Here is a 21393-nt window from a genome sequence, read left to right as displayed (position 1 = left end):
GTGTGCAGCTGCAGCCACTGCATCTATATCTTCTTCTTCCACTGCGTCCCCCCTTTCCAGCGCCAGATTGTGGAGAGCGCAGCATGCAACCACTATCACTGAGACACAATCTGGGAGGTACTGGAGTGCGCCTCCTGAACGGTCCAGCATCGGAAGCGCGTCTTGAGAAGACCGATGGCTCACTCCACCACAGCCCTTGTGGAGGCATGGCTCCTATTGTACCGCAGCTCAGCCTCTGTTCTTGGATGGCAGAGAGGCTTCATGAGCCACCTTCTGAGGGGATAGCCCTTGTCACCCAGCAGCCATCCATCTATCCGGGCTGAAGCACTGAAAAGCCCTGGCACCTGGGAGTGTCTGAGGATGTAGGTGTCATGGGAGCTGCCTGGGTACCTTGCACAGACTTGTAGAATCAGCATCCTGTGATCACACACTATCTGTACATTCATGGAGTGGAAGCCCTTCCTGTTGACGAAGGCACCGGGCTCACCTGCTGGCACCTTGATGGCCACATTTGTACAGTCTATTGCACCCTGGACGCGGGGGAAGCCAGCAATAGCCAAGAAGTATCTGGCTCGCTGTGTCTGGCTTGCCTGGTCCCAACGGTAGTGGATGAAGGTCAATGCACACCTGAACAGAGCATCTGTAACCTGCTTGACACAAGTGTGGACAGCTGATTGGGAGACACCACAAAGATCACCCACCAACCCCTGGAAGAAGCCAGAGGCATAGAGGGCAGATGTGACCCTTAGAGCCACTGGCATGGGGTGTCCACCCACACAGTTCGCGGAGATCGCAGGTCCAATCATCTGACAGATATAGTTGACTGTCTCCCTTGAGAGACAGAGCCTCCTTCGGCACTGCATCTCAGACATATTGAGGTAGCTGCTTCGCTGCCTGTATACCCTAGCAGCAGGATAATGGCATCTTCTGCAGCCCCTTCCACCTTGAACTTCCTGTTGGCCCTGCACCCCTTGTGCCTGCACCTGCCCTCCCAAATGTAGCTCCCCTGGAGGCTGAATGTGCACGCCTGGCCTCCTCTCCCTTCTAGCCCTCCTTTCTTCCTCAGAAGAGATGCCTCCAGTGGAGAGTTCAGCTCCCATTCCCAGGCTAAGCGAAGGCTTCCTGAAACATACAGGCCCAAAAAAGATTCCTCACTGCAGAGTGCTGATCTTAAGGTTGTGAGTCCAGACCAAGCAGCTGGGATGCGTTTTGAAGTATTGCAGATCACACAGGCAAGTATCAGTAACTTTGAAAAATCAATATTTGACAGAGCACACTTGCGACCCAGTTTAACCCTCTTATTCCGCCCTTGGGTAAGGTTAATACAAATGTGTCCCTCCCGCCTCCCTGTTGTGCCTGTGCGCCGACCCGAAGATCGCATGGGCACTGAAAAACTCTGCTGGGAGTTTGAGCGCAAACTTCACGCGTGTGTGGGTGCATGCTTGCAGATCTCCCAAGGCAGGTGAAGAGTTTTTTAGAAAAATAAAGGTTCATCAAATGTTATAAAACATGTCCCCACATGTGATTCTGTCACATTATTAATTAGATTTTAAAATTTTTATTTCATTTTTATTTGCTTTTGGAAACCTCATCTCGCCTGTAGATGAGATTCCCTAAAAGATCCAAAGGCCGCTTAGCCTTTTGGCCTGCCTGCTAACTGTTGGAGAGGGAGTGAAAAATGCAAGTTAATTAGGACTTTAATAGCCTTAGCAGGCCTTTTAATTGCTGGCCGGCGCGCTACCAATTTCCGTGTGCTCCACCAGCCAAAAATTTGCGCTACTGCGTTGGGACAATGTCAACACGCATCATTTTACACTCGAGCAGGTCGGGTGTATGCCCAACCACCAAGGTAAAAATTTTGCCCATAGTGGTGATGGTGTACATAGGGAATTCCTTGATATTGACCCAGGAACAATGAAGAATTGACAATATATATCCAAGTCAAGAAGGTGTGTGTCTTGGAGGGGAACTTAAAGCGCTTGATTATCTTTGGGCCAAGGAGAAATTTTGCAGAACATTCCCTCAGTAATTATAAAATCGATACAGACTGGGAGGGTGGAGAAATTGGATGCAATTTAGTCTGCTTTTTAGGCACTAATTGGCCTCTTAAACATCAAAAATTGGGATTTAATGCATATCAAGAAGTGACAAGAAGTGTGATGGTTGCCATCTTGGTATAGAAGCTTGTGCATGCACATTTAATGATACCAGCAGCATGCAGAGTAGGAAGATATTTCTATTATAAAGGGTTAATGTTAAATATGTAAATATATAGTCTACATCATCAGGGATGTAAGATTACATGACAACAGAATATGCTGAGAGAAACAAAAACAAAAATGCTTGGAAAAACTCAGCAGGTCTGGCAGCATCTGCGGAGAGGAATACAGTTAACGTTTCGAGTCCGAATGACCCTTCAACAGAGCTAAGTAAAAATAGAAGAGAGGTGAAATATAAGCTGGTTTAAAGTGGTGGGGAGGGGTGGTGGGGGGGTGGGGAGGGGGGGGTGGGACAAGTAGAGCTGGTTAGAGGGCTAGTGATAGGTGGAGATAAGCAAAAGATATCATAGACAAAAGGACAAAGAGGTGTTGAAAGTGGTGATATTATCTAAGGAATGTATTAATTAAGGGTAGAAAGCAGGACAAGCAAGGTGCAGATAGCCCTAGTGGGGGTGGGGGTGGGGTGAAGGAATCGAAAAAGGCTAAAAGGTAGAGATAAAACAATGGATGGAAATACATTTAAAAATAATGGAAATAGGTGGGAAAAGAAAAATCTATATAAATTATTGGAAAAAAAGAAGGGGATTGGAAAGGGATTGGGGATGGAGGAGAGAGTTCATGATCTAAAATTGTTGAACTCAATATTCAGACTGGAAGGCTGTAAAATGACTAGTCGGAAGATGAGGTGCTGTTCCTCCAGTTTGCATTGAGCTTCACTGGAACAATGCAGCAGGCCAAGGACAGACATATGGGCATGAGAGCAGGGTGGAGTGTTGAAATGGCAAGTGACAGAGAGGTCTGGGTAATGCTTGTGGACAGACCGAAGGTGTTCCGCAAAGCGGTCACCCAGTCTGCTTTTGGTCTCTCTGTCCGCAGATAGATTACAAATAAGGACCCCTGCAGTCAAAAATGAGTCTATACAATTTCCAGCCAACAATGTTGGTTCCACCTAGAAACTGGCTGCAATGAAGTGCTGTGTTTCCTTCTATCTCTGAATCATACAGATTCAATCACTGATCTTTGTTGAATTAGTTGAGCTCAGCAGGGTTTTCAGCATGCTGGGTTATGAAAATGGAAATTAATCACTATCCAAGAACCCTTCTTGGTGTGCGTGTATCTGAATGTTGGATGAGGACATGATCGACTGGTGATGCTGCGATCAGGTAGCTTTCCTATACTCATTCTCAGGACTCGTATGTGAATCATGGTCAGTTGGCTGTGATAATATCCAATGCCCAGTACTCATGTACTTGTACTCAGATGAGGGAGTCAGTGTCTTCTGGAGAGAGGAGGAAATTTGAACCAAAATTGAGAGAGGAAAAACTAAAGTGACTCATGCCTTTCAATGAGCACTGATATTGTAAAGAACGAGCTCTCAGTTCTCTGTGCTCCTCCAATTCTGGCATATTGCACATTCTTGATTTCCACAGTTTCATCAGCCTTGCCTTCACCTGCTTAGGCCCAAGGCCCTGGAATTCATAGGAACTGGAGTAGGCCATTTATCCCCTTGAGACCCTGCCACTCTAACCGGTCTCCATGCCAATTAAGGGCTCACCCAAATGAAAATTAAAGGTTTCATCAGTTTTTCCTGGAGGCGGTTTTCTGACCTTAAAACAAACCTGGTTCCTGTTTCCTGCCTCTTTGGTGAAAATTCAGGTCCAAGTGTGGCCTAACCAGGACTTGGTACAGTTCTTTCCCCATCCTCTTGTTCTCAAACTTTTTTGGAAATGGATTAGTGATCACGGGCCACTCTCATCAAAATTATAATTCTATATAAAGCTCAGAAAATGCACGTAAAGAGTTTTTAATAAAGCTTTTAAGGAAACATAATTACTTATAGATATCAATGAGCTATGTGTGCCTGCTTCTCACTGCATATTCTGTCCATCCTTGACAGGATGACAGATGGAGCAGGGGCACAGGGAGTGAAGGAGCCAAGAGAAAGCAGAACACAGACAGCAGAAACAGGGAGAGAGCAAGAGTCTGGAAAGAGCAGAGCCTTCCCGTGTCTCTACCTCTCGCTCTTCCTTTCAGAAGTTCCTTAATGTCTATATCTTTGACCAAGCTTTTGGTCACCATCTTTTCAATTTGTCCCAGGATGTGGGTGTCACTGGCTAGGCCAGCATTTATTGCCCATCCCTAATTGCCTTCCTTATACAGCTCAGTATCAAATTTTATCTGATAACAGTACTCCGGGGCATTGTATTACTTTAAAGCACTTTGCAAATGTTAGTCATTGTCATTATATAGTGCCATATTGTGTCTGCCAGATTGCATCAAATGAATTTTTTGAAGTGCATTCAGGGCTGGATATGTGGTTAAATTGGCTAGCCAATTTTGTGTACAGCAAAGTCCCACAAACAGCAAAAGGGGTGAAATTTTTCAGGTTATAGATTGGACAGTTAAGGTCCCTCAAGAACTTTGCCATAGCCTGGTCCCCTGTCATTTTAATTCTCCACTTTGCTCCCACTCTTACTCCTCCATCTTCGGCCTCCAGCAATGTTCCAATGAAGCTCAAGGTACAATACCTAACTTTCGATAAGTGACTCATCAACCTTCTAAACTCAATTTTGAGTTCAACAATTTTAGATTGTAACTTCTGCCCCCATTTTGCTTCCTTTTTCTTTGCTGGCTTTGATTTTAATCTATTGTTTTTCTTGCTTAGACAGCAGCAATTCATCATTCTGCCATTTGCACCTTGTCTAGACATATAACACCAAAGCAAAATACAGAGGGAAGCTGGAAATCTGAATTAAAAACAGACAATGATGGAAATGCTCAGCAGGTCTGGCAGCATTTGTGGAGAGAGAAACAGAGTTACGGTTTCAGGTAGTGACCTTTCATCAGAACATTTGTATCTTTACTTGTCCCATTCCCACTCCCTTTGGCCTTGCAACGCTGAACATTTTGTCATTTAATCTCTCCTGCTTTCCACTCTGTCATAGACCTTCCCTTTTGTTCTTTTTTCCATGCTCTCCCTTTTCACTTGCTTAAAAACTACTGCATCTTAAATTTTCCCCAGATTCTATGAAATGTCATTGATGTGAAACATTGGCTCTCCTTGTATTCTGCCTGGCCTGCCAAGTATTTTCAGCATTTTCTGGTTTATGCTCTTATTTTGAATAGCGCGAAGGCATGTTTTAAATCCATCTGAAATGCTCTCTTGATTTAATATCTCATCCAAAGGACAGCACTTCCAAAAATAAGAACATAAGGAATAGGAGCAGGAGTAGGCCATTGGGCTTCTCGAGCCTGCTTTGCCATTCAGCGAGATCATGGCAGACCTTATTGTGGCCTTAACTTCACTTTCCTGCCCATTCCCCAAAAGCTTTGACTCCCTTGTAGATCGAAAATCTGTCCAACTCAACTTTGAGTATATTCAATGACCCAGCCTCCACTGCTTGCTGGGGTAGAAAATTCCAAAGATTAAAGACGCTATGAGAGAAGAAATTCATCCTCATCTCCTTTATAAATGGGGAACCCCTTATTTTTAAACTGCGCCCCGTAGTTTTAGTTTCACCCATGAGGGGAAACAGCAGGCTGTATTTTAAGTGCCCTCACCTGGTGTGTTTTTGGCAGGGGTGGCACATAAAAGAAGGTGGGTGCTCATCCCACCACATTCCTGCCCACCCTCGAGCTCACCCCCATAACATGGATCATGGGCAGGCACCAAAACTGGCAGCCCACTGATCATATTTAAATAAGTAATCAAGGTTTGTTATCAAGGCAATTGACCCTGAGAATGCACTTCCCACAGCATAAAACAATCGGTGTGTGCAGCTGGGCAGCAGTGGGCAGCCCAATTTTTTTTTAAAAAAAAGCTCTTCAAAGGGCGAGAAGGACAGGAGGGTTCACTCAAACCCCAAAGAGGCTGCCCTTTGCCAAGGGTGGGGGGGGGGGATCAAATACCCTCTTCCTTCCAACCACCGCAGCCTTAAGCTCTCCCCCTCCCCCTAAGCTGTGCTCCCTCCCTGACCTACCCAAACCCCCTCCCTATCCAAGACCACTGACTTACCTGCTCCGGGCATCCTTCTTCTCCTGCAGTGCCTGCAGCTGTCACTGATGCGCTCATGATGCTGCCAGGACTGATGGAGTTACAGGCCAGTCGGATTGCATTCTGGCTGCAGGGCAGATCAGTGTGGAACGTGTTGGCTCCACGCCGACTTTGCTTAAGGTGTGAGTGAGCCATCTGACCCACCATCCCCTGCCCGGCCCCCTGTATTATTCAGCCCATCTTTTCAGTTGACTGCCTGTCAAGACCCCTCAGAATCTTATGGGCAAAATTTTTTGCTTGGCGTGCAGTTGCGCACCCAACCCACTCAAACGTGAAATAGCGTGGGGTGACGTTGGGTGAGCGCCCCAACATCATTGCACACTTGCGCGATATTTCAGTCGGCAGCTCACCCGCCGACAATTAAGGGGACTATTAAGGCCATTAATGTAGTAATTAACAGTGATTTTTCATTGCTCATCCAACGTTAGGGTTGGCGGGTGGGTGAATCGGCCTTTTTGAGGAAACCTCATCCAAGGGCGGGGTGAGGTTTCCGATATTAATTTTAAAAATTAAATTAATTAAAATAATCAATTAAAAAAAGATAAAAATGTTTGGACAGAAGTTACATCAGCCATACGTTCAGGTGACTGATTCTGATACGTGGACATCTTTTTTAGCATTTGAAAATCTTTATATATGGCTCTTGAATTCTTCAGCACCCTTCAGGGAGCTTTCTATGAGTGCTCCCCCGTGCCCACGCTGACTTCCCTCCTCCACCCCAGCAGCACTGAGCCTTTCAGTGCGCCTTTCACGGTGGCATTAATTGGCCAGCCAGCGTGAAATTGCGATTGAGGGCCAATTGCGTGCAGTGGCCCGTTTCTCAGCCACTCCTGGGCCTGCCAACCGCGACCACACACCAAACTCAAAATCCTGCCCTATATGTTTCAGTTAGATCACCTCTCATTCTTCTAAACTTCAGTGCATATATAGGACCCACCTGCTCAACCTTTCCCCATAAGACAAACCCCTAATACCAGGATTCAGCCTAGTGAACCTTCTATGAACTGCCCCCAATGCAAGTATATCGTTGCTTACATAAGGAGACTAAAACTGTACACAGTGCTCTAACTGCAGTCTCACCAATGTCATGTGTAGTTGTAATAAGACTTCCCTATTTTTATACTCCATCCCCCTTGTAATAAAAGCAGTACTCCCTCAGTAGTGCCATAGTATGTCAACTCAATTGATGAGGCTAAAATTAACCCCTAACTTTATCACTATGAGATGTCTTTCTTACCCGTTCGATGATCATAACATTTTGGGGTTTTTTTTTTATTCAACAGGCATGCTTAGAAAGAATAGTATTCATAATTTTGGAATGTTAAGTTTCACTTCACAGTGTCATTTTTGCACCTTCTTGTTTGGACTGCTTCCCATTGCAAAGGATTTTGCTTTTTTTTATTCTTTCACTGGATGTGGTCATCACTGGCTAGGCCAGTATTTATTATCCACCCTAATTGCCCTTGAGGAGGTGGTGGTGAGCTGCCTTCTTCAACCGCTGCAGTCCATGTAGTGTAGGTACACCCACAGTGCTGTTAGAAAGGGAGTTCCAGGATTTTGATCCAGCAACAGTGAAGGAACGGCAATATATTTCCAAGTCAGGATGGTGTGTGGCTTGGAGGGGAACTTGAAGGTCATGGTGTTCCCATGTATCTACTGCCCTCGTCGCTCTAGGTGGTAGAGGTCACGGGTTTGGAAGCTACTGTCGAAGGATCCTTGGTGAGTTGTTGCAGTGCATTTTGTAGATGGTACAGACTGCTGCCACTGTGCATCAGTGGTAAATGTTGAAGATGGTGGATGCAGTGCCAATCAAGTGGGCTGCTTTGTCTTGGATGGTGTCAAACTTCTTGAGTATGGTTGGAGCTGCACTCATTCAGGCAAGCGGAGAGTACTCAGTCACACTCGGGACTTGTGCCTTGTAGATGGTGGACAGGCTTTGGGAAGGCAGGAGGCGCGTTACTTACCATAGAATTCCTAGCCTCTGACCTTCTCCTGTAGCAAAAGTTTTTATATGGGCTGGTCCAGTTCAATTTCTGGGCAATAGTAACCCCCAGGATGTTGATAGTTTGGGAATTCAATGATGGTAATGCCATTGAATGTCATGGGAAGATGGATTCTCTCATTGGAGATGGTCATTGCCTGGCACCTGTGTGGCATGAATATTACTTGCCACTTATCACGCCAAGCCTGGATATTGTCCAGGTCTTATTGCATATGTGCATGGACTGCTTCAGTATCTAAGGAGTCACAAATGGTGCTGAACATTGAGCAATCATCAGTAAACATTCCCATTTCTGACCTTATGATAGAGGGAAAGTCATTGATGAAGCAGCTGAAGATGGCTGATCCTAGGGACACGACCCTGAGAAACTCCTGCAGTGATGTCCTGGAGCTGAGATGATTGACCTCCAACAACTATAACCATCTTCCTTTGTGCTAGGTATGACTCCAACCAGTGGAGAGTTTTCCCCCTGATTCCCATTGACTCCAGTTTTGCTTGGGCTTCTTGATGCCACACTCAGTCAAATGCGGCCTTGATGTCAAGGGCAGTCACTCTCACTTCGCCTCAGGAGTTCAGCGTTTTTGTCCATGTTTGGACCAAGGCTCTATTGAGGTCAGAAGCTGAGTGACCCTCGCGGAACCCAAACTGAACAGGTTGTTGCTGAGTAAGTGCCACTAGATGGCATTGTCAGCAACACCTTTCATCGCTTTGCTGACGATTGAGAGTACACTGATGGATATTAAGTGGCCTGGCTGGATTTGTCCTGCTTTTTGAGGACAGGACATACCGGGGCAATTTTCCACATTGCCAGTTAGATGCCTGTGTTGTTGCTGTACAAGAACAACTTGGGTAAGGGCACAAAACAAAAACAGAATTACCTGGAAAAACTCAGCAGGTCTGGCAGTATCGGCGGAGAAGAAAAGAGTTGACATTTCGAGTCCTCATGACCCAACAGAACAGTTCTGTTGAAGGGTCATGAGGACTCGAAACGTCAACTCTTTTCTTCTCCGCCGATGCTGCCAGACCTGCTGAGTTTTTCCAGGTAATTCTGTTTTTGTTTTGGATTTCCAGCATCCGCAGTTTTTTTGTTTTTATCTTTGGGTAAGGGCACAGCTGGTTCTGGAGCACAAGTCTTCAGTACTATTGCTGGAATATTGTCAGGGCCATAGCCTTTGCAGTATCCAGTGCCTTCAGCTGTTTCTTGATGTCACGTAGAGTGAATCAAATTGGCTGCAGACTGGCACCTGTGATGCTGAAGGCCTCCTGAGGAGCCAAGGTGGATCATCCACTCAGCACTTTTGGTTGAAGATTGTAGCAAATGCTTCAGCCTTATCTTTTGTACTACTGTGCTGGGCTCCCCCATCATTGAGGATGGGGAAATTTATGGAGCTTCCTCCTCCAGTGAGTTGTTTAATTGTCCACCACCATTCACGATTGGATGTGACAGGACTGCAGAGCTAAGATCTGATCCATTGGTTGTAAGATTGCTTAACTCTGTCTATCACTTGCTGCTTCTGATGTTTGGCAAAAAAGTTGTAGTTTCACCAGGTTGACACCTCATTTTTAGGTGTGCCTGGTGCTGCTCCTGGCATGTCTTCCTGCACTCTTCATAGAACCAGGGTTGATCCTCCTATTTGATGGTAGTGGTAGTTAGGGATATGCCGGACCATGAGGTTACCGGTTGTGGTTGTATACAATTCTGCTGCTGCTGATGGCCCACAGTGCCTCATGGATGCCCAGTTTTGCATTGCTTGATCAGTTCAAAATCTAACCCATTTAGCATGTTGGTAGTACCACCCCACACTCAGCTGATAAATTAGCACTCCTCCATGTTGAACGCCACTTGGAGGTTCCCGTGCCCATGTTTGACCTGATGCCATGAGACTTTATGGGGTCCAGAGTTGGTGTTAAGGAATCCCAGGCAATTCTCTCCTGACTTTATCCCACTGTGCTGTCACCTCTGCTGGGTCGGTCCTGTCGGTTGGAACAGGACATAGCCAGTGATGATAATGGTGATGTCTGGGACATTATCTGTAAGATATGATTCCATGAGTATGACTATGTCAGGCTGTTGTTTGACTAGTCTGTGAGACAGCAGTCCCAGTTTTAGCACTCGCCTCCACATTTTAATAAGGAGGACTTTGGAGGACAAACAGTGCCAGGTGTGCCATTGTCTATTCGGGTGCTTAGGTTGATGCCGGGTGGTTTTGTCCAGATTCATTCCTCTTAGACTTCATAGCTACTTTATACAACTGAGTGGCTTGCTAGGCCATTTCACAGGACATTTAAGAGTCAACCACATTGCTGTGGTCTGGAGTCAGACCAGGTAAGGATGGCAGATTTCCTTCCCTAAAGGGCATTGGTGAACCAGATGGGTTTTTATGACAATTGACAATGGTTTCAAGGTCACTGTTACCAAGATTAGATCTTAATTCCAGATTTATTAATTGAATTTAAGTTCCACTAGCTGCCATAGTGAGTTTTGAACCAATGTCCCCAGAGCATTAGCCTGGACCCTGGGTTGCTAGTCTAGTGAAAAATTCTTTTTGCAGAAAGATTCTGAACTGGGTACTAACATAATTGCAGCAGACTGTTGGGGCACATCAGCTTTTGTCTTCTGTAATAAATTCCAAGATTTGGATTGATTTGGATAAATATGTCATTAACAGGAGGTGCATGACAATCTTGCAATGATCGGAGGGGAGGTGAAAGAGTAGTGGTATTGTTATTGGCCTAGTAATCCAGGGACCCAGGGTAATGACCCAGGTTTGAATCCTGCCTTGGCAGATAGTGGAATTTGTATTAAATAAAAATCTGGAATTAAATAAAATAAATTAAAATATCTAATCAAGCCATTGCCAATTGTTGTAAAAATCCATCTGGTTCACTAAAATCCTTTAGGGAAGGAAATCTGCTGTCCCTACCTGGTCTGGCCTTCATGTGACTCCAGACCCACAGCAATGTGTGGTTGACTCTTAAATGCTCTCTAAACAAGGGCAATAAGTGCTATCACAGCCAGTGACAACCACATCCCATGAACAAATTTTTTAAAAAATTCCCCTCAGACATGACACAAATACAGTGAAATAAATAACACCTACAAAAATGTGATATAGTCAACTGTTAAGTGCAGCAAACTTGTAAAATTCATGGAGGTGCATAAAATGAATTTATTTTAAATGGTTTAACACTTCTTTTAAAATCCCGTACAGAAAAAGAATTAATCTACTGATATACTTAACACTAATTTCTTGTCTCACACCGTTACTTTTTGAAACCTATCTGTGTTCTATTTTAATTTATTCTTTCAAGGGTTCTGGGCATTGCAGACAAGGCCAACATTTGTTGCACATCCCTAATTACCACAACTTAGTAGCTTGTTAGGCTATTTCTGAGGTCATTTAAGAGTAAACCACATTGCTCTGGGTCTGGAGCCACATGTAGGCCGTACCAGATAAGTTGGTAGATTCTTTCTCGATTAGTGAACTAGATAGTTTTTTACAACATGGTCTGTGGATTACTTACCCACTGACATTATCAATACGCCACCATCTCCCAGTATGTTATGAGCACAAATTTCATTAATGAGGTCAAGCATATTACTTTGGAAACTCCAACATCTTACTCCAAAATCATGGTTTTTGACATAGATCTTGACAATTTTAGCTCTTCATTTGTGCATCTACCTGATGAGTTGACCATTTAATTCCTTGAAGCAATTTAAACATTTTTACCGTTATGCAAATGATATCAACAGTTTGAACTGTGGCATTGAATTGGATTAAAAGCATGTAGGGTACTGCACTGGGTGCATTCCAAATGTATTATTGTTTGATTTTCTTGCTATATAAACTAGTTATCAGTTATAAATTATGCATTGGTTAGACAAGTCATTTTAAGAGTACAATAAGGGTACATCAAGCCGAGATAAGAAATATCACCTTTCAGCAGCTTTTTAATCAATTCAGAGAGAGCTAAAATATAACATCTGTTATACAGCCATCTGCTCAATAGAACATTGCAAAAGTTTTCAGTACCTTCATTTGGACTAAAATATGTGAATTCAGAACTGTTCTGCAGTTCTTTAGACTTTTACTGTTCCAGTCATTCACAGAATATTGTGATGGAGAGAAAGGACATTTTGTATTCAAATGTTTGAACATTTGCATTCACTAAGGTAAAACCAAAAAATTTCCAACAAAGATAATGACTAAAAGATAACTTTCATCAATTCAAGGCTCTATAAATGACTCAGTAATATCTTGCAAATATATTGTAACCTTATCATTCATAACACATTATGGTACAAAGTAGCACATGAAAATAAAAGCAAATAAATATCAGTCAAAGGTACCAAATTAAGCATTTGCACAGGATCACAGAAAGATTTCCTGACAAATGAACCTACGCGAAATGTAAAGAAAGAAACAGCTTGGCTCCATATAGTACATCACATTACTATTATTTTCCCTAAAATGAGATGCTGGTTGTCTTTCTGGGACCTACGCTTGAATTTATCCCAGGCTAATGAGATAATTACTCTCTCTCTCTCTCTGCTGGACCTGGAGATGTATGTTCCTGTGAAGCACCTTGGGATGTTACATTATAGTAAAGGTGCTATATAAATACAAGCTGTTGCTGTTAAGTGTAAAATGAGTTTGGAGTCATCTCAATGGACTTTCTTACTGGTGTGAAATTGCAGCACCAAACTTCCCATAATTTGGCACAAATTGGTAAAAATAAGTGTTAAGGCGGCGATGTTAAAAATTGAACATCACTCCATTGGAACTGTTCCACAGATTAAACTTATAGCTCATTATTAGAACATAAGTAAGCATGGAATAAGAAAAGGATATGTATTTTATACTCCTTCCTAAGACCATGTACATTCTATTCTATCACAGGTCCTCCCCAACCAATTTACCCTTATGAGAGGAAGTTCTGTGCAAATGTATACTAATTCCAACGATAGTCATTTCCACTATGATAGATTAGGAATCTGTCCTATATAATGCGGTAGTCATTTATGTTTTGAAGTATAAAAGCTTTGGAGGTCCACATATGGTTTAAGCTGCTTCAGTTTATTTGCTGCAACAAAATGCAGATTTGTCCTGAAGTTAAATGTCGCCAATGTACCCCTATGAAAGGACAGAATGCTTTGGGAAGATATTCTGCAGGGAAGCTCTCCTGTGAGGTTGTGGAGGTAGTCTGCTTGCTGTGTTCTGAAAATAATCAATGAAGGTTTAGGTCCAAATGGCTTTATGTTTAATGTCAATTATGAGGTCTGGAAACCATCAATTTAATTCAATAGCTTTGTTTAAATGACTATAATCTATTTGTCAATTGGCTTTTGGAATTCAGAGGTCACAGGGCCAGCAGAGTTATAACTGTGTTACAAATGCTGGTCCAAGTTCAGTCTTAATAGGAGGGTTACCAAAACATGACATTTTAATGTTTTGCAAAAAGGAGTTGTGAATTTTCTTTTGTAGTTTTATAAAACTTGCTGCTTTGCCTTCTTGCTGCTGGCTATTTTTTGCCATTAATAAACCTGAATAGATTATCAGCTAAGGACTATCAGAGTTATTCTTTCATTGCCCAAACAGCAGAGAAACACAAGACAGTTTGTGATATTTCACCCAAGAACCTTGATATGTTATGGCTATAGAACAGCAGGACACATTTATGCAGGCAGATTGTAACTGGATTGCATTACTCTGATTCATACTGTACTCAATGCCAAGTTACAGGCTTCTTTATTTGCTTGAAAGCAGTGTGTGCCATACTGCTCTGTAGAATTAGCAGGAATTTCTTTGATAGCATTACATGTGTCAGAAGGCAATAATTTTCTCCCCTTCACCTACATAGTTTTATCTAGCTATCGTTCTTCCAGTTAACAGGTCGCTATCATTTGCATGTTCTCAGTTTGTTTTCTTGCCCAAAGGTAAATGTAATTGATCTAATGTTTCATACTGTTCAGCGCCCTAGAATCAAAAATCATTTTGTTTAGGTTTTTTCCACATCTACAAGCCTTTGGTTCTGACTACATCAATCTCCCATCTATGCTCAATCCAAAGACGTGCAGCCAGTTTGATGCTGAGCTGAGTTTTAAACCTCAAATCCTCCCCTCTCCAGTCACAGAATAGAATCATAGAATAGTTGTAGGACAGAAGGAGGCCATTTGGCCCATTGAGCTCATGCCAGCTGTCTGCAAGAGCAATTTAGCTAGTTCCCCTCCCTTACCCTGTCCCCATAGCCCTGCACATTTTTCTGTACAGGTGCTTACCTAATTCCCTTTTGATGACTATGAGTGAATGCCCCCAACACACTTCCAGTGAATGAAAAAGTTGAAAACTTTCAATAAATGAAAATTCACCTGTGAAAGTTCCCTCTAATAATTGAAAACTTTTAAGTCCTAGAATCATCCAGGATTTATGGATAATCCAGAACTTATCAAATGTGTCTATTGATTTTGAAAATACAGCATCGTTTGCTAAATTGCAAATAATGGATCATCCATAGTCAATGGCCAGAAAATCTGTTTCGCTGTTCAACATATAACCTTCCAGTGACCAGCAAAAAAGTGGGAATGACTCATTCCATTGAAGTAGATGTTTACTTTGAATCTGGCGTAAGCCAAAGCCAAGATTTGCTGCTCAGGTTAGTGCCAACATACTCCTATCTCTCAGATAGACAAGCGTGAAATTCATTGAGAACATAAATCAACTACATGCTACTTACACTTTTAAATTCCAGTGCCAGTTGTTTTATCTTCACCCAAGAAGAAAAAGGCACCAGGAACAACTGGTTGACAATTAATTCAGTTTGGTTCTTCTGCAAACTCCTAGAATATCTCTGAAGTTCTGACACTGAAGGTGACACATAGAAATGCACGAGATGCGTTGGGCTCAAATTTTCCTTTAAAACTACATTTGTTATGTGTTGCAGTGAAACTAGAGCACTGATGCTGTAATATTGCTGTGTTTACTTCCTTCCTCCTCCAGCACTGCAATGAGGGTTTCACAAATAAATTTCAGAGATAAGGATTGTTCCAAAGAGCCACCAGTACACAGTACTCTGTTCTCTTTATCTTAAAAACTCAGGTCATAGCCAGTGAATACTCATTTTAAAGTGGAAACAGTATCATAAACGTGCAGTTGCTACAAAATAACACATACATTGGCTCCAATGCTGATTATTTATTGACAGCAGAATACTGCCATTTATACCTAAGTCCTTCCTCCCTTTAGATATCTGTTTCTTGCATACCATCTCAGATAACTGCAACTGAATATTTTCAAACCAGCCTTCATTTTTTGCACTACTGCATGAGAAATCAGTGGGGTTACATATTGCTGCAAACATCAAGGGACATCTGAAAACTCCCCTAAATTGTAATTTTAAAGAGCTAGGATTGTGTGTTGGCGTTCATCTTCAACAGTAATGGCTGCAGGCAACACTTACACAGGACCAAATGTTGAGCTTGAATTTTACTGTTCCTATTTCAGATATTGAATCAGGTACAGCAGATACTGTCAGAATCTATATTTCATTTATTTAATACTATTTTTCAGACTATGGCCGCTTAATTTTTGTTCATTGCGAAAATGTCAGCAACAATCTTGATCAGCCACGCATTAACACTATTGCGTAGCTAATCAAATCTTTGTACTCAGCTAATCAGATAAGCTACATTGTGGTGCAATTTAGTAGATAAGCCTTCCTTTCCTACAGCAATGTTACAATGGGCTGAAGTAATAATTGCAATGAAATAAAATTATTTAGATTGACCAATGTGAACTGCTTAAAGCTGCTTTGAGTTAAATGAATATCATATTTATTGGTTCTGAACTATGTGTACTGGAGTTTAACATTTCCACTATCTGCGAATGGGTAACGTAATGTTTCACTCATTGAGCCATTTCACATTGTCACACAACTAAAAGTCTTTGGAGTCTTGAATTTCTGTTCCACAAAATTGAATGTTAAACACCATTTATTTAATTCACAAATTGAGCAATTATATATTTAAAATTGTAGCTTTTTCATTAAGTCAACCTTCAAGGGGCCAGTGAAGTATGAAAGGTCAGAAGTGTATGGAACTCAGAGAGAGTGATTGGGGTGTAAGTATTGTCATTTTCCTTCATATATTTTACTGCATTTTAAGTTTCACTTTATTTGAGTCGTTTTCCTTTCAGCTGTTCAATGTTAGGAGCTGTTAAAAGTTGTTTATTTCGTACCTTAGCTGTGAATAGCTTTGAAGTGGCAATTGGTGGTGAATTACTTATAAAAAAGGTGCAATTCACTGTTCTGTTTGCAGCTTTGTTCTTGGCCGTTAGCTGTCATGGCTGCTGCCCCCAGAAACAGTCCAGAGGCTGCTGGATGCAGAGGTAGGCTGGGTGCAAGGCAGTGACATGGCACTTTGTCGAAGCTATGAAAAAAAGGAATAAAATAAAAAACAGCCCTCCAGCCCTTACCCCTCACACCCTCTCACCCTCCACACACTGTCTATGCCCCATCCATGCCAACCCATGGCACCGCATTCCCTCTACCCACCCCCATGGCCCCTCATACCTTCATACCAACCAATGCCCCTCTACAACCCTATATGGCCTCTCATTTCCTCTGTGCCAGCCCAAGCTCTCTACTCATCCTAATAGCCCTTTATAACTCCTTTGCCAACCCATGCCCTCCACCCACCATCCTTTGCCCTTACACCCTCCATGCCAATTCACCCAGTATCTGCCTTGGGCAGAGCTCAGGCCCATGCTGAGATTTAATAAAGTTTTGAAGTGTCTATTGATACATTCACTGTTAAAAAAAACACACTCATTGATGAAAAACCCATTCACATTTAATTTATTTTAATCCCTTCTAAAAACAAGCATTTGTATTCATAGTTTCACTTCAAAGACTATAAATATTTGGAACTGTCAATCAATCTGTGAACTTACAGGCACCCCACTGTGATAGATTGTGAGTTCAGCCATGCAGCACTAGTCCAATAACAGTAGTCATCTGGCTTATGTCAACTGAGTGAAATAGCAAGCACTGATTTTTTTAACAATGCAGGCAGTTTTTTTTCCAAACACTTAAAGGGCAGGGGATTTAAATTTTTGACAGCTTGACAGCTCCATTTGAAAGCACCCTTTAACAGTTCTCTTGACAAGTCTCTTAATAGTTCCAATGAGCTTGACAGGTCCAATGAGTTTATGCACATTTTACAGACCTCCATGTTTACTTTTAACAATCCCAAAGGCCACTTGACCTCTCCAAAAGGCACATTTCCTCTCCCAACCAGCACCTGACCTCTCCCTAAGGGCATGCAATCTCTTCAAAGGAACCATATGCAAAAGAGTACCTTATCTCTCCAAAAGGGTACCCCAGCTCTCCAAAGAACTCCAATAAGTTTAGACCTTCTTCTAAAGTGTACAGGTCATGTTTTGGACATCCCACTAGTGAAAATCAGATCTGACTGAGGCAGCTGCAGTTTTTACATGTGCCGTTGCCTTCGTGAACCACGGATGTGCAATTTAGACCCCCCCCCCCGATTCCACCCCTTGTGAAAATGGCAAGTGCTGAATTCAGGGGTGGGACTTCTGGATTCATGCCTCCACAGTCATTTTCGCTATAATGGAGAACCACTCCATCGGCGCAAAAAATTCAGGCCTCAGACTCATGCTGTGAGATGCCAGAAAAGTGTGAAAAAGCTAGGAGAGTATAAAGGGATGATTAAAGTAGAATGTTTCATATAGCCTACATGGATTTTAGCCATGCTTTTGACATGATTCCACAAGGTACCCTGATCAGTAAATAAAAAGCACATAGAATGCAAGGAAAAGTGGCATCTTGGATCCAAAATTTGCTCCATGGCAGAAAGCAAACGATTATTGATTATGAATGTTTTTGGGACTGGAAGGCTGCTCTTCCAGTGGGGTTTAGCATGGTTCAGTACTGGACCCCTTGCTGGTTGTGGTATGTCAATCATTTAGACTTAAATATAGGGGCATGATTTAAAGGTTTGCAGATGACATGAAAATTGACCGTGTGATTGATAGTAGGAAATAAAACTGTAGACGCAGCAAGATTGCAAAGGACTGGTCAGGTGGTCAGAAAAGTGGCACATGTAATTCAATCCAGAGAAGTGTGAGATAATGCATTTGGGGATGACAAAGGCAAGGATATACACAATAAATGGTAGGATTCTGAAAAGTGTAGAGAACAGAGAGTCCTTGGAGTGTATTTCTACAGAAGATAGCAGAACAGGTAGACAAGATGGTTAAAAAGGTTTTGGCCAACACCCAGAGTGTAAGATCAGGGAGGTTATGCCAGACCTGTATAAAACAGTAGTTAGAGCACAGCTCGGAGTTCTGCATACTGATCTGGTTGCACTTTATAGGAAGGATGTGATCACACTAAAGACGGTACAGAAGAGATTCACAAAGATGTTTTAGCTGTGAGGAAAGATTGGATAGATTGGCTTTGTTTTCTTTGGAACAGAGGAGACTAAGAGGAGATTTAATGGAGGTGTATAAAATTAGGAGGGGCCTAGATAGAATGAGGTGAAGAAGAGAGATCAATAAGCAGGGGACATAGATTTAAAGTATTTGGTGAAGGGATTGGAGGCAGATGGAGGTGGTGAGGTCTGGAACTCACTGCTTGAAACAGGTGGTAGGGTTAGAAAACCCAACCACGTTTAAAAAAACTTTTGGATATGCACTTCAAGTGTCATAGGGCAGGATTTTACGCATCGGCGAGTGGGGGCGGGGCCTGCTCACCGACGCATAAAATGACACGCGGTGACATAAGGGGGAACTCCCAACGTCACCGCGCCCCATTTAAATTTTCGGGAAGGCAGGGGGTGCAGCGAAATCAGCTGTGCGCCCGCTGACCTGTCAATAGCCAATTGATGCCATTGACAGAGGCAATTAAGTAATTAAAGGACCTGCACATCCAACCGGCACCCCGGCGCAATTTGGAAAAAGCATGAAACTTCATCCACTGACAGGATGAGGTTTCATGTAGCTTTTAAAACATTTTAATAAAGTTTGTGTGAAAATTATGGACATGTCCCAACTCATGGACATATTAGGGACATTTTATTTTTCTATTTTTATCTTTTTTACATTTAGAGCTGATCTCCCCGAGGCTGCAGATAGCGTCACGGAGATGAGTGCACTTTTTCGTGCGCAAAAGAGCACATTCTCGATTTTGTGAATCCCCCCCACCCCCTGCCCTCTGTGGGATATCACAAGCCTCCACCCACAAATGCATCATGAGTTTATGGATGCCATCTTCTCAAGGACACACAATATTGTGCATTTTGCCTGGGACCAGGACAGCCAGGATGCAAAAGCGATTGGATTCGCCCAGATCTCGAGTTTCCCACAGGCGCAGGGTACAATCAACTGCACTCATGTGGCACTACATCAACACATAGTGGACTACATCAAGCGCAAGGGCTTCCATTTGCTGAATGTGCAGCTAGTGTGCCATAGCCAGAAACGCACTTTGCATGTGTGTGCATGGTTTCCAGGGACTGTGCACAATGCCTACATCCTCTGTCAGTCACAGATCCCTGGAGTCTTCTAGGGTCCACAGAAGCTACAGGGATGGCTCCTCGGGGACAAGGGCTACCTGCAGAGGCGGTGGCTGATGACACCCATGTGGTGGCCTCAGACTGCAGCAGAGCAACAGTATAATGAGGCTCATTCTGCAGCTCACAACTTGGAGGAGCAAACCATCAAGATGCTGAAGATGAAGTTCCAGTGCCTGGACCGGTCTGATGGAACCCTGCAATACAGCCCACAGAGGGTGTCACATATAGTCGTCATCTGCTGCGCCCTTTACAACCTGGTGCTGAGAGAACACAGGGAGAATGAGAGAACTCTGTGATGCCTGACTACTACATTCTGGCAGCAATGACCAGCACCGCCGAGGTGCAGGCATCAGTAATGGATCCAAGGAATGTGGGGCCGGACCATCACTTTTGTCTAAAGACTGCACAAGGCACAGGGAAGAGGCCCTGGACTGAGACACCTGCCTTTATCTTGTGCAGAAAAGTTTCACATCTGAGTGACAAGAACACTGCTCATTAGAACAAGGAGCCACAGGCAGGGAGACATTCTTAGGAGCTTATTGACAATAGTGAACATTACGTACAAGTGATTAACTCCCATGCCCAGGCTGTGCAACTAATTCTTCTTAATTTTCCTAACCCTGCCATTACATCTTGGTGCTCCCCAGGCATCCAGCAAAGGCAGACGCAGCCTGCTGATTGATACGCCCTGCCTGTGATGATCTTGGTGGGCATCCTCTGGAGGGCTGAGACTTGGAGGGCCCCAGCCTGCTTTCAGGGTCCTGCCATGTGGCAGTGGCACCCTCCTCAGCCTGTGGAGCTGGAGCTGCTGAGGTCTCAGGAAGAGGGGAGTTGGATTGGCCGCACACTCTCGAAGTCACTTGGATGGATGGGCCCGGAATGTGCACCTGGTGATCGTTCCCCCTAGGGGTGCCCGGGGGCCCCAGGCTGACTCCTTGAGGAGAAGGGGCAGCTGGAGTGAGATTGAGCTGCCCGGCACCCCTCTCACATACACACTTTGGAGGCCAACTATGGCATCAGCGATGAAGTTGAGTGGGACGAAGTCCTGAACCAAGGTCTCCATGGCGGCCGCCATCCTACCAGTGTAGACCTCGGTGCTTTGACATGCCGGCACTATCACCTCATCCAGAAGGCGGATGGACTTCATCATGCCTTGCAATTCTGGACTGCAGTGGACATCCCTTCCTGATGTTCCCGAGCTTGCCTTTGCAGCTCCAGCAACTGTGACATGGCCGAGTCCAGAGGCTCATCATCTGACTTGGAGTCAGTGAAGTTTTGGCTTCCAGCAGTCCTCCGAGTGCCAGAAACCTGGGAAGTCCCTGTTGCCCGCCACCTGCTGTGGATTGGAGGGTGCAATGTGCTCACCAGATTGTGATCCCAAGTCTACTCTAAAACTAACTCCTATCGAGGTGTGTGTCTCTGTGCTGTTTGAGGGTGTGGGTGAGAGCTGTGACAGGACTTCAGGGGGGGTGCCTTCAGATTCCTCTTCAGAGGTTTCTTCGGGGCTTGATTGGCAGATGTG

General features: G+C 43.6%; 1 protein-coding gene across 1 annotated transcript in view; it reads right to left on the bottom strand.

Annotated features, from left to right (window-relative positions):
* LOC121290435 (tyrosine-protein phosphatase non-receptor type substrate 1-like) overlaps window positions 1-15194 on the bottom strand; it is a 93308-nt gene extending 78114 nt beyond the window's left edge. Inside the window, exon 1 of the mRNA XM_041210872.1 lies at window positions 15014-15194. The gene's annotated coding sequence lies outside the window, so the exon portion shown is untranslated. The remainder of the gene's footprint in view (window positions 1-15013) is intronic.
* Between the last annotated feature and the right edge of the window lie 6199 nt (window positions 15195-21393).

This window comes from Carcharodon carcharias, chromosome 18 (assembly GCF_017639515.1).
Source record: "Carcharodon carcharias isolate sCarCar2 chromosome 18, sCarCar2.pri, whole genome shotgun sequence".
NCBI lineage: Eukaryota > Metazoa > Chordata > Chondrichthyes > Lamniformes > Lamnidae > Carcharodon > Carcharodon carcharias.
Note: the sequence above shows the minus strand (reverse complement) of the source record. Positions and strands in the feature narration are given on the sequence as shown.